Below are 13254 nucleotides of genomic sequence, written 5' to 3'. Positions count from 1 at the left end.
TTGAAAAAATTGCAGTCCGAACGGGACGAAATGAAAAACCGCCTCTTAGTTTATGAAAACAACAACGAAATTCAGTCCTTTGTTCAGGTATTACAAAGAGCGGGAAAAGGAGACAAAGCTGCTGTTTTTATCAGCAACCAAGTGGCCACTTCAGGGGAAAAGAACCTGCCTACAATGAAAGAATACTGCGGGAATGTGTTTTATGGAAAGCGTGCTCAAATAAAGGGCATGAGCATGTTCGAAGCAGAGGCCTTTTGAAGCTTCGTTAAAAGGGACGCACACCTTAGATAACCTCTAGCATCAATCAGTATGCTTCGTTTTCATGAGAAACAATCTACTGATGATTATTTGCAGTGATAAGCATTCTTATTTCATCTAAGTTAGTTTGAATTACTTGGGAAACTCGTACAAGTTCTCCCTATGTAAAGTTTTTACTTTGCATACGTGTTCACGAGAAGTGAATAAAAGTACTGATAGATTGCTACAAGCAGAACCTCTCGATGGAAGTGCACCAACCGGTCGTGCATCGTACGGGCAACGGTCACGGATAGCGTTCAGGCGTATTCTAGAACAGATTTCCACCCCTGTGACAATCTGTTGGCGTTTGTGGCGTAATCAGCACTTCCATCGACGACTTAAAAGATTTTGTCTGCATTTTCCAAATATAAAACGCATTATTTACGCCTTGACTGGAGTGGCGATCGCGCGTGCCGACGCAGCTGTGAAGGCGCTCTCTATCAGCAGCCATCCCCGAGCGGTGGCGCCGCAGCGGGCGCACGGAGAACTAGGCCCGAGACGCCGTTCAGGCGCGACGCAGCGGGCCGCACCTTGTGCTTTTGGATCGAGCAGCCGTGACCGTTTATAGCATAGAGTTTCCTACAAAACTTTTTGTAGGAAACTCTATGGTTTATAGATCCGTTTCAGTTCCGCATCTCCTTGTCGCGCCCGCAGCGAGTATGCGACCCGCCTCTCTACCCGTCACCGCGGCGCTGCTGTCGAAGTTTGCGCCAAGGAAGCGCGTCGTCTGCTACAGGCGCTTAGCGTTCCGTTGTGCTTTCGCACGGCGCTTAATTGAAGGCATTGCTCACGATTCACGACGTCATTTTCTGCGCTGTACAAGTTTCAGGAGTTAGCCCACGTATGCGCACAAACGATCAGTGATTTAGAAAAAAGTGGGCATTGGCGATTACATGTAGTTTTCGGCAGAATAGTCGCTTGCGTGTGCATTTCGCGCTTTTGGTTTTTAATGCGTTTAAACGCTTTAAACCTGCTGTAGAAAACTACGGTGTCGAATATATGGCGTATGAATCAACGTTTATTGAACAAGACATCTATAAACAATGTTATAAATCATGTCAATCTAATTGATCGTCTGCATTCATCTCGGCGCTGGCGTTTCATACCTTCCGCATCTGTATGGCAAAATGAGTTTACTTGGCACTTTCGCTTGAAAGGTGACGCTACCTCTCCGTATCAATCACACTGATCATGAATAATTTTTATTCCTGTTTTCCGAACGCGAAATCGCGTGAGTCAGGATTTGCAAGAATTGAAACAACAAAGCTTGAATATTTCCCCCTATTTTGTCAAGGACGACATACACCCTCCAGGGTCGTTTAGAGAGGTTCCATAAAGCGACTCCTTAGTGTTCAAGGCACATATAGGGGGCTGCCTGATAAATGGATATGCTGACATTGCTCTGCTACCTCTGGTAAATAGTTATAAAATAAAAGCATTACAGATATGTTTTTAGTGGACTTGTATTAGCATATTACAGTTAATTAAAACTCTTCACACACTTTCAGATACCTTCCTTTTCACTTCATCTACCATTCACCCGAGTTTTGCTTTTTTATGTCTCTCCGAGCTTTATTGGCACTGTCGTTCTCCTGGCTCTTCTTTCGGGGAAGGAAGTGCATTCGTGTGACCAAATAGAAGTGTACAATCTGTGCTGTAATATCACAGCTATGCTTTGGGCAACCGATACAGTTTGTCCCTTCTTGTCAAGGGCATCTAAAACCCTCTAGAAAAGGTCCCCAAGGACTTCTTCTTTTTTTTGATGCTTGCACAATGGTCTTTTCTATGCCTTTCACGCAACTAAACAGTTTCCTTGAAGGACAAAAATGGTGCCAGTCACAAACTCGCGCTTAATCACAAGCATTGCTTCAGGAGGTAGAGAGTCTTTTGAAGCCATTGTATCCCTTTTGCACTTCACGCAGGACGTCAAGTTCATCATTTTATATGATTTTACGTGACTGACATATCCATGGGCAACGTCCGCACCAGTTTTCCGTGGGCAGATACTACGTAGCTCATGTCTTTGTGAACTACGACACTCTTCAATATTGTGTACCTCTCCCTCCATTCCTGCCTCGTAAAAAGCAATCTGTGGTCGCTGTCCATTTAGTCTTCAAGAGCTGCCGATTCCCACTGTCGAGGCAACCACAAGGACGCGCTCTTCTCCACCAACTCATTAACAGCTGATTCGCACGGGCTCCGGTTGCTCTTGTGCAGTGTCCTCTGTAGCGTCGCTCTGAGTTGTCCCTGCGTTTGTTGCGACACTTGGTCTCCTTTTCGGAGATTTTCTCCGTTTACGATCTGAGGATAAGTACTGTGGGAGATGGAGAAATATGGTAGGAACTGCATCACTCCTCAGAGACCATACTCCGCGCTCGATTTCAATCACTTGTCCGCTGATTATGTTTTTACACGACTTCACAATGTCCCCTTCTTGGAAGTGGGTGCTGCACACTTTGGACGTTTTCCCCAACACTTTGTCTGTGTGGGGTATCGCTCTCTCCCACTTTGCAACGAGAAGCGCATTGGTTGGCGGAGAGAAGTGCCTCTTCTCTGTGTTGCGTCGGTACCCACTGGGACATCCCGGCACGAAACGCGTTGCCCAGTCCTAACATATTGTAACGAAGATAAATCATACGCAGCACCTACCTTCTGACAGCGAAAAATAAAAAAAAAATGGCTTTGAAGAGCGGCAGCCCACGCTGCTTGCATACTTGCAGGTCCCAAGAGCAATTTAGATGAGCGCCCACACCGACCACACCATACCATACGCGGAAAGCTGCTGAAGCGCAACTTGTGCACTGCTCACGATAATGCACGCTCACTTACAGGGAAAAAATCAGGACCACTCGACAAGAAAACGCGACGCAAATGCTCACGTCTACTGCAGCGTCGGCAGCGTTGCTGCACAGCAGCGTAGCTATCGTAGCGCAAACTTCGACCGCAGCGCCATCTCAGTGCCTAGGCGCAAAACGCGCCCGCTTTCGGAGGAGCAGTTTCGAAACTAAAAAGCTTTATAAACGGTGGCTCGGAGCGCTCGAAGGCAACACGCATCGACTGACTCTGTAAATGCCCACGAGATGGCGACGCCGGTCTTAGTCGTGAGCTCTGGGATGTGTTCGCACAACCCGAATGCAAATGTTTGCGATCAGATGTACTCAGCAATGCTATTGTTTGCACGAACGTACTTCTGTCAAAAGCAGTATTACCTTTACTACTGTTCTAGGTGTACAAGCTACGAGACTTCTTTTACGCAATATATCTCAGTGAATAATGAATTGATATCAAAATATTCTAATAATTTTACACTTTTCTATTTTCCAACATTTTTACTAACCAGTAAGCCAAAATTACACGTGCATACTTCTAACGTGCCAACGCCAACTACCTCTTTGAGATGATCGCCGCATGGTGACGATGTTGACGATTTCCATACCATGGCACATACCCTCGACGGGGGATGGGCCAAGAAGCGGCCGGTACACTTAAAACAAATAAGAAAAAATGAAATTGTACAAGGTAATATAAAATGAAGTTGCACAAGGTAAGGTCGCGGGTGCGGCGAGAGCACCCGCACCCGCGCCAGTTTCCTTTAGGCCAACGACGCAGGAACGACATGGGCAAACTTATAGCCTAGCTTTCATTAACCGCTTTACGAAAGCTTCGCTTCGCATAGATCCCAAAATATGCGTTGGTCTCTGCATATTTCTTGTTTGAAAAAAAAAAAAAAACTTCTTCGTTGCGTTGTTAGGGAGCCTTAAATACGCGGTTGACACACACACACACACACACACACACACACACACACACACACACATATATATATATATATATATATATATATATATATATATATATATATATATATATATATATATATATATATATATATATATATATATATATATCATATACTGACTGTATCAAAACGAATTTAATACGTCAAACATGGCTAACAATGAAATTCCTGTGGGCAACTGAAGGTAGCACAAAAACTGTACTCAACCTTTCGATGTATTCGAATCTACGAATAGCGTATTTTCGTTTATAGTTTATGAGAACTTTTCTCCAGGTAAAGTAGCAGAAAAGAGATAATCCAGTGATCGCTGGGAATGAGCACTGAAAGTTATGGACAGGGCTCTCATGCAGGAGGCGAACGTTGAACGATATTTTTTATTTATAATATTTTAGTTTCTGAGCATAGCAGTTTTTAAAGCTTGTAACCGTTTAGTTCATCGTCAGCCTATTTTATGTCCACTGCAGGACGTCTCGCGATCTTCTTCCCCTCTCTCTTCTTTCATCCTTCCGTAACAATATTTACGTAAGCCTCATGTCTTCCGTGATTACGTAATACCTCTATAATTGCTCGTACTGAATCAAATGCATTTTCGTAATCTATGAAAGCCATATAGAGAGGCTGAGTGTACTCTGTGGATTTCTCGAATACCTGATTGATGACATGGATGTGATCCATAGTAGAGTGTCCATTCCTGAAGCCAGCCTGTTCTCTTGGTTGACTGAAGTCAAATGTGGCCCTTATTCTGTTGGAATCGATCTTGGTGAATATTTTATAGAATACTGGAAGTAAGCTAATGGGACTATGATTTTTCAACTCTTTAACTTCTTCCTTTTTGAGGATTAAATAAAGTATAAGGTTGGTATTCTGCCAGTTCTCTCAAAACCTTGAAGTCGTGAGACATTTCGTATAAAAGTCCGCAAGCTTTTCAAGTTCAGGGCTCCTCCATCATTGATTGATTCGAATGTTATTCCATCTTCTTCTGCCGCCTTTCCCCATTTCATGTTTTGCAAGGCCCTTCTAACTTCATTGCTAGCTACAGAAGGAGCCTCTGTAAACTGTTCATTACTAATTCGAATGGAGGTAACGTAGCTGCTTTGGGTACTGAACAGGACAGTATAGAATTCTTCCGCTGCTTTTAGTATATCTTTAAAATTGCTGATGATATTACCCTGCTTATCTTTCAGTACATACATCTTGGCTTGTCCTATGCCAAGTTTTTTTTCTCAGTGATTTCATGCTGTGCCCGTTTTTTACTGCTTCCTCGGTTTTTCTTACGTTATAATTTCGAATAGCCCTTAATTTATCCTTAATTGTTGATCAGTTTTTGACAGTTCCGTGAATTTTATCTTATCATTTGAGTTGGACGCCTTCAATCTCAGTCGTTTCTTTAAGAGGTCTTTCGTTACGATTGGGAGAGCTTACCTATTAGTTGCCTTGGTGCCTTACCTCCTACTTTAGTTGCTGCTTCTGAAGCCAGTCTAGTTACGGTTTCGTTCATTACCTCTACGTTGTTACGCGAAGCGTTTACTTTAAAATGCAAGGCAGATCAATCGAAACGGTTGGCGTTTTTCGGGAGCGGTCCAAAGGTATGGTATGGTATGGTATTCCTTATGCGATGGCACACATCCACTGTGGGGGATTGGCCAAGATTTGGATGAAATTCATCATCATCATCATCATCATCATCATCAGCCTAGTTACGCCCACTGCAGGGCAAAGGCCTCTCCCATACTTCTCCAACTACCCCGGTCATGTACTAATTGTGGCCATGTTGTCCCTCCAAACGTCTTAATGTCATCCGCCCACCTAACTTTCTGCCGCCCCCTGCTACGCATCCCTTCCCTTGGAATCCAGTCCGTAACCCTTAGTGACCATCGGTTATCTTCCCTCCTCATTACATGTCCGGCCCATGCCCATTTCTTTTTCTTGATTTCAACTAAGATGTCGTTTACCCGCGTTTGTTGCCTCACCCAATCTGCTCTTTTCTTATCCCTTAATGTCACACCCATCATTCTTCTTTCCATAGCTCGTTGCGTCGTCCTCAATTTCAGCAGAACCCTTTTCGTAAGTCTCCAGGTTTCTGCCCCATATGTGAGTACTGGTAACACACAGCTGTTATACACTTTCCTTTTGAGGGATAACGGCAACCTGCTGTTCATGATTTGAGAATGCCTGCCAAACGCACCGCAGCCCATTCTTATTCTTCTGGTTATTTCAGTCTCATGATCCGGATCCGTGGTCACTACCTGCCCTAAGTAGATGTAGTCCCTTACCCCTTCCAGTGCTTCGCTACCTATCGTAAACTGCTGTTCTCTTCCGAGCCTGTTAAACATTACTTTAGTTTTCTGCAGATTAATTTTCAGACCCACCCTTCTGCTTTGCCTCTCCAGGTCAGTGAACATGCATTGCAATTGGTCTCCTGAGTTACTAAGCAAGGCAATATCATCAGCGAATCGCAAGTTGCTAAGGTATTCTCCATCAACTTTTATCCCCAATTCTTCCCACTCCAGGCCTCTGAATACCTCCTGTAAACATGCTGTGAATAGCATTGGAGATATCGTATCTCCCTGTCTGACGCCTTTCTTTATAGGGATTTTGTTGCTTTCTTTGTGGAGGACTACGGTGGCTGTGGAGCCGCTATAGATATCTTCCAGTATCTTTACATATGGCTCATCTACACCCTGATTCCGTAATGCCTCCATGACTGCTGAGGTTTCGACTGAATCAAACGCTTTCTCGTAATCAATGAAAGCTATATATAACGGTTGGTTATATTCTGCACATTTCTCTATCACTTGATTGATAGTGTGAATATGGTCTATTGTTGAGTAGCCTTTACGGAATCCTGCCTGGTCCTTTGGTTGACAGAAGTCTAAGGTGTTCCTGATTCTATTTGCGATTACCTTAGTAAATACTTTGTAGGCAACGGACAGTAAGCTGATCGGTCTATAATTTTTCAAGTCTTTGGCGTCCCCTTTCTTATGGATTAGGATTATGTTAGCGTTCTTCCAAGATTCCGGTACGCTCGAGGTTATGAGGCATTGCGTATACAGGGTGGCCAGTTTCTCTAGAACAATCTGACCACCATCCTTCAACAAATCTGCTGTTACCTGATCCTCCCCAGCTGCCTTCCCCCTTTGCATAGCTCCTAAGGCTTTCTTTACTTCTTCTGGCGTTACCTGTGGGATTTCGAATTCCTCTAGGCTATTCTCTCTTCCACTATCGTCGTGGGTGCCACTGGTACTGTATAAATCTCTATAGAACTCCTCAGCCACTTGAACTATCTCATCCATATTAGTAACGATATTGCCGGCTTTGTCTCTTAACGCACACATCTGATTCTTGCCTATTCCTAGTTTCTTCTTCACTGTTTTTAGGCTTCCTCCGTTCCTGAGAGCCTGTTCAATTCTATCCATATTATAGTTCCTGATGTCCGCTGTCTTACGCTTGTTGATTAACTTAGAAAGTTCTGCCAGTTCTATTCTAGCTGTAGGGTTAGAGGCTTTCATACATTGGCGTTTCTTGATCAGATCTTTCGTCTCCTGCGATAGCTTACTGGTTTCCTGTCTAACGGAGTTACCACCGACTTCTATTGCGCACTCCTTAATGGTTCCCATGAGATAGTCGTTCATTGCTTCAACACTAAGGTCCTCTTCCTGAGCTAAAGCCGAATACCTGTTCTGTAGCTTGATCCGGAATTCCTCTAGTTTCCCTCTTACCGCTAACTCATTGATTGGCTTCTTGTGTACCAGTTTCTTCCGTTCCCTCCTCAAGTCTAGGCTAATTCGAGTTCTTACCATCCTATGGTCACTGCAGCGTACCTTGCCGAGTACGTCTACATCTTGTATGATGCCAGGGTTCGCGCAGAGTATGAAGTCGATTTCATTTCTAGTCTCACCATTCGGGCTCCTCCACGTCCACTTTCGACTAACCCGCTTGCGGAAAAAGGTGTTCATTATCCGCATATTATTCTGTTCTGCAAACTCTACTAATAATTCTCCTCTGCTATTCCTAGAGCCTATGCCATATTCCCCCACTGACTTGTCTCCAGCCTGCTTCTTGCCTACCCTGGCATTGAAGTCGCCCATCAGTATAGTGTATTTTGTTTTGACTTTACCCATCGCCGATTCCACGTCTTCATAAAAGCTTGAAATTAGGCTATCTTTATTAAAAACTGAAAATGGTAAAGCTAACTGGAGGAAATGAACAAAAATAATATGTTTAAGAATTCAAGACAATCTCTTTGTAGCAATTATAAAATCCTCCATGGTTGAGCAAATATCCCTGTGGCACTGTCCAAGAGAGGAGGCACCTAGAGAAAGGATATTTATAATTGAAAAGCTCAAACCAAGCTGTGTAAATCTTGATTCTAGATTTTTTCTTAAAGAAGTGAAACGGCGGCAGAATAAGAAAAAATGCTCTATTGTTTCATCTTCTCCACAGACTGGGCACAGAGGGGAGGGCACCAGACCAGCCCTGTGACGATAGAAGTTTAATTTTGGTATTCGACAAAATAATCGGGTAAAGATGACTTCAGTTTTTCTGGTGTGAAAAGAATTTTTAGGCCAAGGGAATAGGAGGTGTCGATATTCTGAAAAACTTGCTACAGCTGGGTTCAAAAAGTCTTGAATAATTGTATATCTCCTGAATCTAGTAGTCGTCAGGTAAGCTATTGTAGGAAGTAATGGTAATACAGGGCCACTGAGGGCCGCTCTCGCGAGGCTGTCAGCCATTTCGTTCATGACTAATCCTTTATGGTCAGGCACCCAAAGCAATCTAATTAAATTTATGTGGGCAGGCACTAGAAAATGAAATGTACGTAAAAGGTTAGTGACACCATTTGCTGTGAGCGAGGAACATAAGGATAAATAATCTGTTATAATTACTACCGCCGATGTTGACAAATTTAGTTTGCGTAAGGCTAGGACCACAGCTAGAAATTCAGCCAAAAATACGGAAGGTAGCCCGCCGAACGTCGTCCTCCTTCTCCACTCCCCGTCCTTATTTTGCCATTCGCGCTCCTCCTGACCTTTGTTACGAGAGCTCGTGACAAAATTATTCCGTTAATTAAAAAACCAGGGGCAGGGTATACTATCGACAACATCAGACCAATTGCGTTGACATCGAACATAGTGAAACTTATTGAAAGAGTGCTTCTCGGACATATTTTAGAGTTTATTGACGACAATCGATTGTTGAGTCCGTGTCAAATTGGATTTCGATCTGGCTATTCAATATGGCACGCGCATGTAGACCTTGAAAGTCGCATTAACATCGCCAGACAGGAAAAACAATACGCGGCTCTAGTTACCTTGGATATATGCAAAGCCTATGACAGCATTGAACATACAATTTTAACGAATCGGTTACAGAGCCATTGCTTTCCAGGCTATATAGTAGCATGGGTGCATGAATTTTTAAAAGACCGGGAGTTCTATTGTTTTCGAAGCGGCTATTCTTCCAGTAAATATAAGCAAACAAGAGGTGTGCCTCAGGGATCGGTACTTTCACCAGTATTATTTAATATTTTACTGAGCAGAATCCCCGTTCACCCAGCTGTCAGTACATACGTTTATGCTGATGACATTGCCTTTTTTGGTATGGCTAGCGACATATACTCTCTTTACGAAATACTGCAGTCGTATGTAAGGGAACTGGAAGGCTGGCTGGATAGCTTACACTTAAACCTGAATGCTAATAAGTGTGCTATCCTTGTTTTTCCCGTTAAAGACCCAGTATACATATCGCTTAACTATCATCTCGAAGATATCCCACAAGTAGAATCACTAAAATACCTTGGAGTGATTTACAACGGAAATCTTAACTGGCGGCCGCATATTGAATATATTGCGACAAAAGGAGCTCGTTCAATGGGCATTTTGCGCAAGTTGAGCAACCGAAGAACAGGTATGCGAAGAAAATCCCTCTTGATGGTGTATAAGATGTATGTTCGTCCGGTGTTAGAATTTGGATGCGTTTTATTCTCAGGTGTTCCAGCATACAAGCTTCGGCCGCTAGTTTTGTTGGAACGAGAGGCGCTACGTCTGTGCTTAGGCCTCCCAAAATTCGTTTCGAATGCCGTATTATACCTGGAGGCAAGAATCCCACCCATAATATGCCGATTTCGCCTTCTGACAGTTCAAACTTTCCTAAGGCTATATGAATCCCCATTAAACCGCCTTCAAATTATTTTCCTCTCTAATCCAGAATTATTTTTTCCTATTCATTGGCCCAGGTTTCATAGACCACAGATTATATTTGTGCAAACATTACTTGAACCACTAAATGTGCACATTCGCGAGATGCTTCATGATAATACGCATTCAAATTACCCAGAGATCAGGTTTGATGACATTTTCCCAAACCACGCGAAGCTCCTCCCTTACGGCATTTTAAACGCCATGTTGCAAGACCACCTGAGCAGCCTAGAAACAAACGTTATCATTGCAACAGATGCCTCACAGTGCGAGGAAAAAGCTGGCATTGGAATATTTTGTCCTGCGCTCGACTGGTCTTTTTCTTTAAGGTTGCCTGATTTTGTGCCTATTTTTCTGGCCGAGTTGTTAGCAGTAATCCTAGCTTTACGTAAATTAGACTCAATTATTACAACGGCTGCCATTCTGACTGACTCCCTTTCAGTATGCTCTTGCCTTACCGCTACTAATGAGTCACCCATGCTAAAACTATTCCGCTTACTAGTTCCTGCCCATGTGCGATGTGTTCATTTGATTTGGGTGCCAGGGCATAAAGGTTTGTTTTTTAATGAAACTGCTGATTCACTGGCAAATGCATCACTATCCGGCCCTGTTCTTCCTATTCTACCAGTGACAGCACAGATCACGGCGACAAGATTTCGGATGCGATCAATAAGATTAGCCTTATCAAACCCACATTTGACTGCTTCTCCAGAGTATAAGCACCTGGCATTTCCCTGGCATAGCGAATCCTGTGACACAAAGATGCTGGAGGTCTGCCTCACCAAATTACGCTGCCGCATACCCTCGCTGAATTTCTACTTACACAGGTCGGGTTTGGTTCCCTCCCCCCTCTGTTCTTTTTGTAATGAGGAAGAGACGATACACCACTTTCTTCTATCTTGTCGCCGCTTTACTGCGCTTAGAAAAAGATGGTTGGAAATACCTTTTCGAAGAATTGGCCTGGACTTGACAGAACCTGCAATTCTTTCGTTCGGAGCGTCCACTTTGGGATTCAGCCACACGGATGCATGCTTCGCTGTCCGAACATTCCTTATGGAATCTAAACGAATGCCCTGCTAAATTCCTTCATTTTTGTTTTTACTTCTAAGTTAATTATTACCAATTCAATATTACCTTCCTGATGTTATTTAACAGGCAATTCTGCGCTATTCAATGCTATTTCAATAACTATTAGGAAATTTATGCTCCATAATAATTTCGAATAATCCACCCATCTCTTGGCCAATCCCCCATCGTGGGTAGGAGCCACACGCATCACAGGCCACAACAACAACAACAACAACATCTTTGCTTGCCAGCACCAGCTTAAATTGGTCTGCTTTTACCCTTACTGCGTCTAGGTTGGTCCGTTTCTTCTTGATCAATTTTACTCTTCTTCTCTTCATATTGAGGTGAATCCTATAGCCCTCACTAAACTATGATCATTGCATTTTTACCCTGCCTCACACTTCTACATCCTGCACTATGCTGGGATCGGCAGAAAGAATGAAATCTATTTAATTTCTTGTTTTCCCATTAGGGCTGTTCCAGGTCCACTTTCTGTGGCTACGCTTCGTGAAGAAGGTGTTCGTTATTCGCAGCTTATTCCTTTACGCGAAGTCTAACAACGTATCTCCTCTGGTGTTCCTAGGATCAATGCCGTAGTTGCCAATTGCTTGTTCACCCGCCTGCTCCCCCCTCCCCCCCACCCTTTGCATTGAAGTCGCCCATGACTGCAGCATATTAGGTTTGCACTTTTCTCATCCCAAATTCAACGTCTTCGTAAACTGTTCTATGTATTTCATCATCCTCGTGACTGGAGGTTGGAGCGTAGGCTTTATTCTATACCTTCTATTTAGTTTTGGTACGGCTACTGCTACCCTCTCATTAATACTGTGGAATTCGTCAATGTTGCCTGCTATGTATTTATGGATAAGGAATCCTACCCCGCATTTCTTCTTATCTGGGAGTCCTCTGGAGTAGAGGACGTGGCCGTTAGTCAGCATTGCATAAGCCTCACCAGTTCTTCTAACCTCACTACGGCCAATAATATCCCACACAATGCCTGATAATTCCTCAAACAGTCCTGTTAAGCTAGCTTCACTCGAGAGCGTTCGTGTATTGTACGTTGCCAGGGTCAGTTTGCAGTGGTGGCCTGAGATTATTGGGATCCAGAGATTATTGGGACCCTCTGCTGCGTTACAGGTCTGACCGCCGCCTTGGTAAGGTGTTCCGCAGCTGCTGGTGACTGAGGGTCATTGGTTGATTGAATGAGTCATCAGGGAGGTAGCGGCCGAATATTGCACCAGGGAGGCCAATTCCTGTTTTGGTGAGGGAGCGTCTTTTGTTGAAGCTTAGTGGCCTTCCTACTTTGGCTATATATGGATTAGCATAGCCCCATTGGCTCTCGGATTTCTTTGGGTGGTGTCAGGCGCCACTCCAAGCCTGGAGGGAGATGTAGTTTACTGGAGGTGAACTAGCTCGAGCTTACTACCTTCAGATTAAAAAAAAAAAAAGAAAGTGAGATTTGAACTTCTGACTATGGCAAACCAGGAAACGAGACAGCTGTCAGGCAGCGAGGTCACCTTATGGCGGAGAAATCCACCCAGAGGATATTACATGCCAAAAAACTTCTTTGATTCATCCGCAATAGACGTATAGCACTATATGGCATTATTTCTAAGTGGTTTCAGCATCGTGGTTCCGGAATCTCACGTACGCAGGCGTCCGCGAACGCGTCTAGGTATACGAGACATTTTCGACGAGCTTGAACTTAAAACGAGCAGTGGAGAAAAAGAGCGGCGGAACGGGCCCCCAGAACATTGCGGTTCTGAGCCGCGCGTAAGACAGGCGACCTTAACAGCGGCTACGTGCCCTCGACCTTTCTACAGGTATGGACAGCGCTTATACGAGAGCTAATTTATTTATTTATTTATTTCAGATACTGTCAATCCCAGCGGG

Source organism: Dermacentor variabilis, chromosome 5, assembly GCF_050947875.1.
Source record: "Dermacentor variabilis isolate Ectoservices chromosome 5, ASM5094787v1, whole genome shotgun sequence".
Taxonomy (NCBI): Eukaryota; Metazoa; Arthropoda; class Arachnida; order Ixodida; family Ixodidae; genus Dermacentor; species Dermacentor variabilis.
This window is presented reverse-complemented; position numbering follows the sequence as displayed.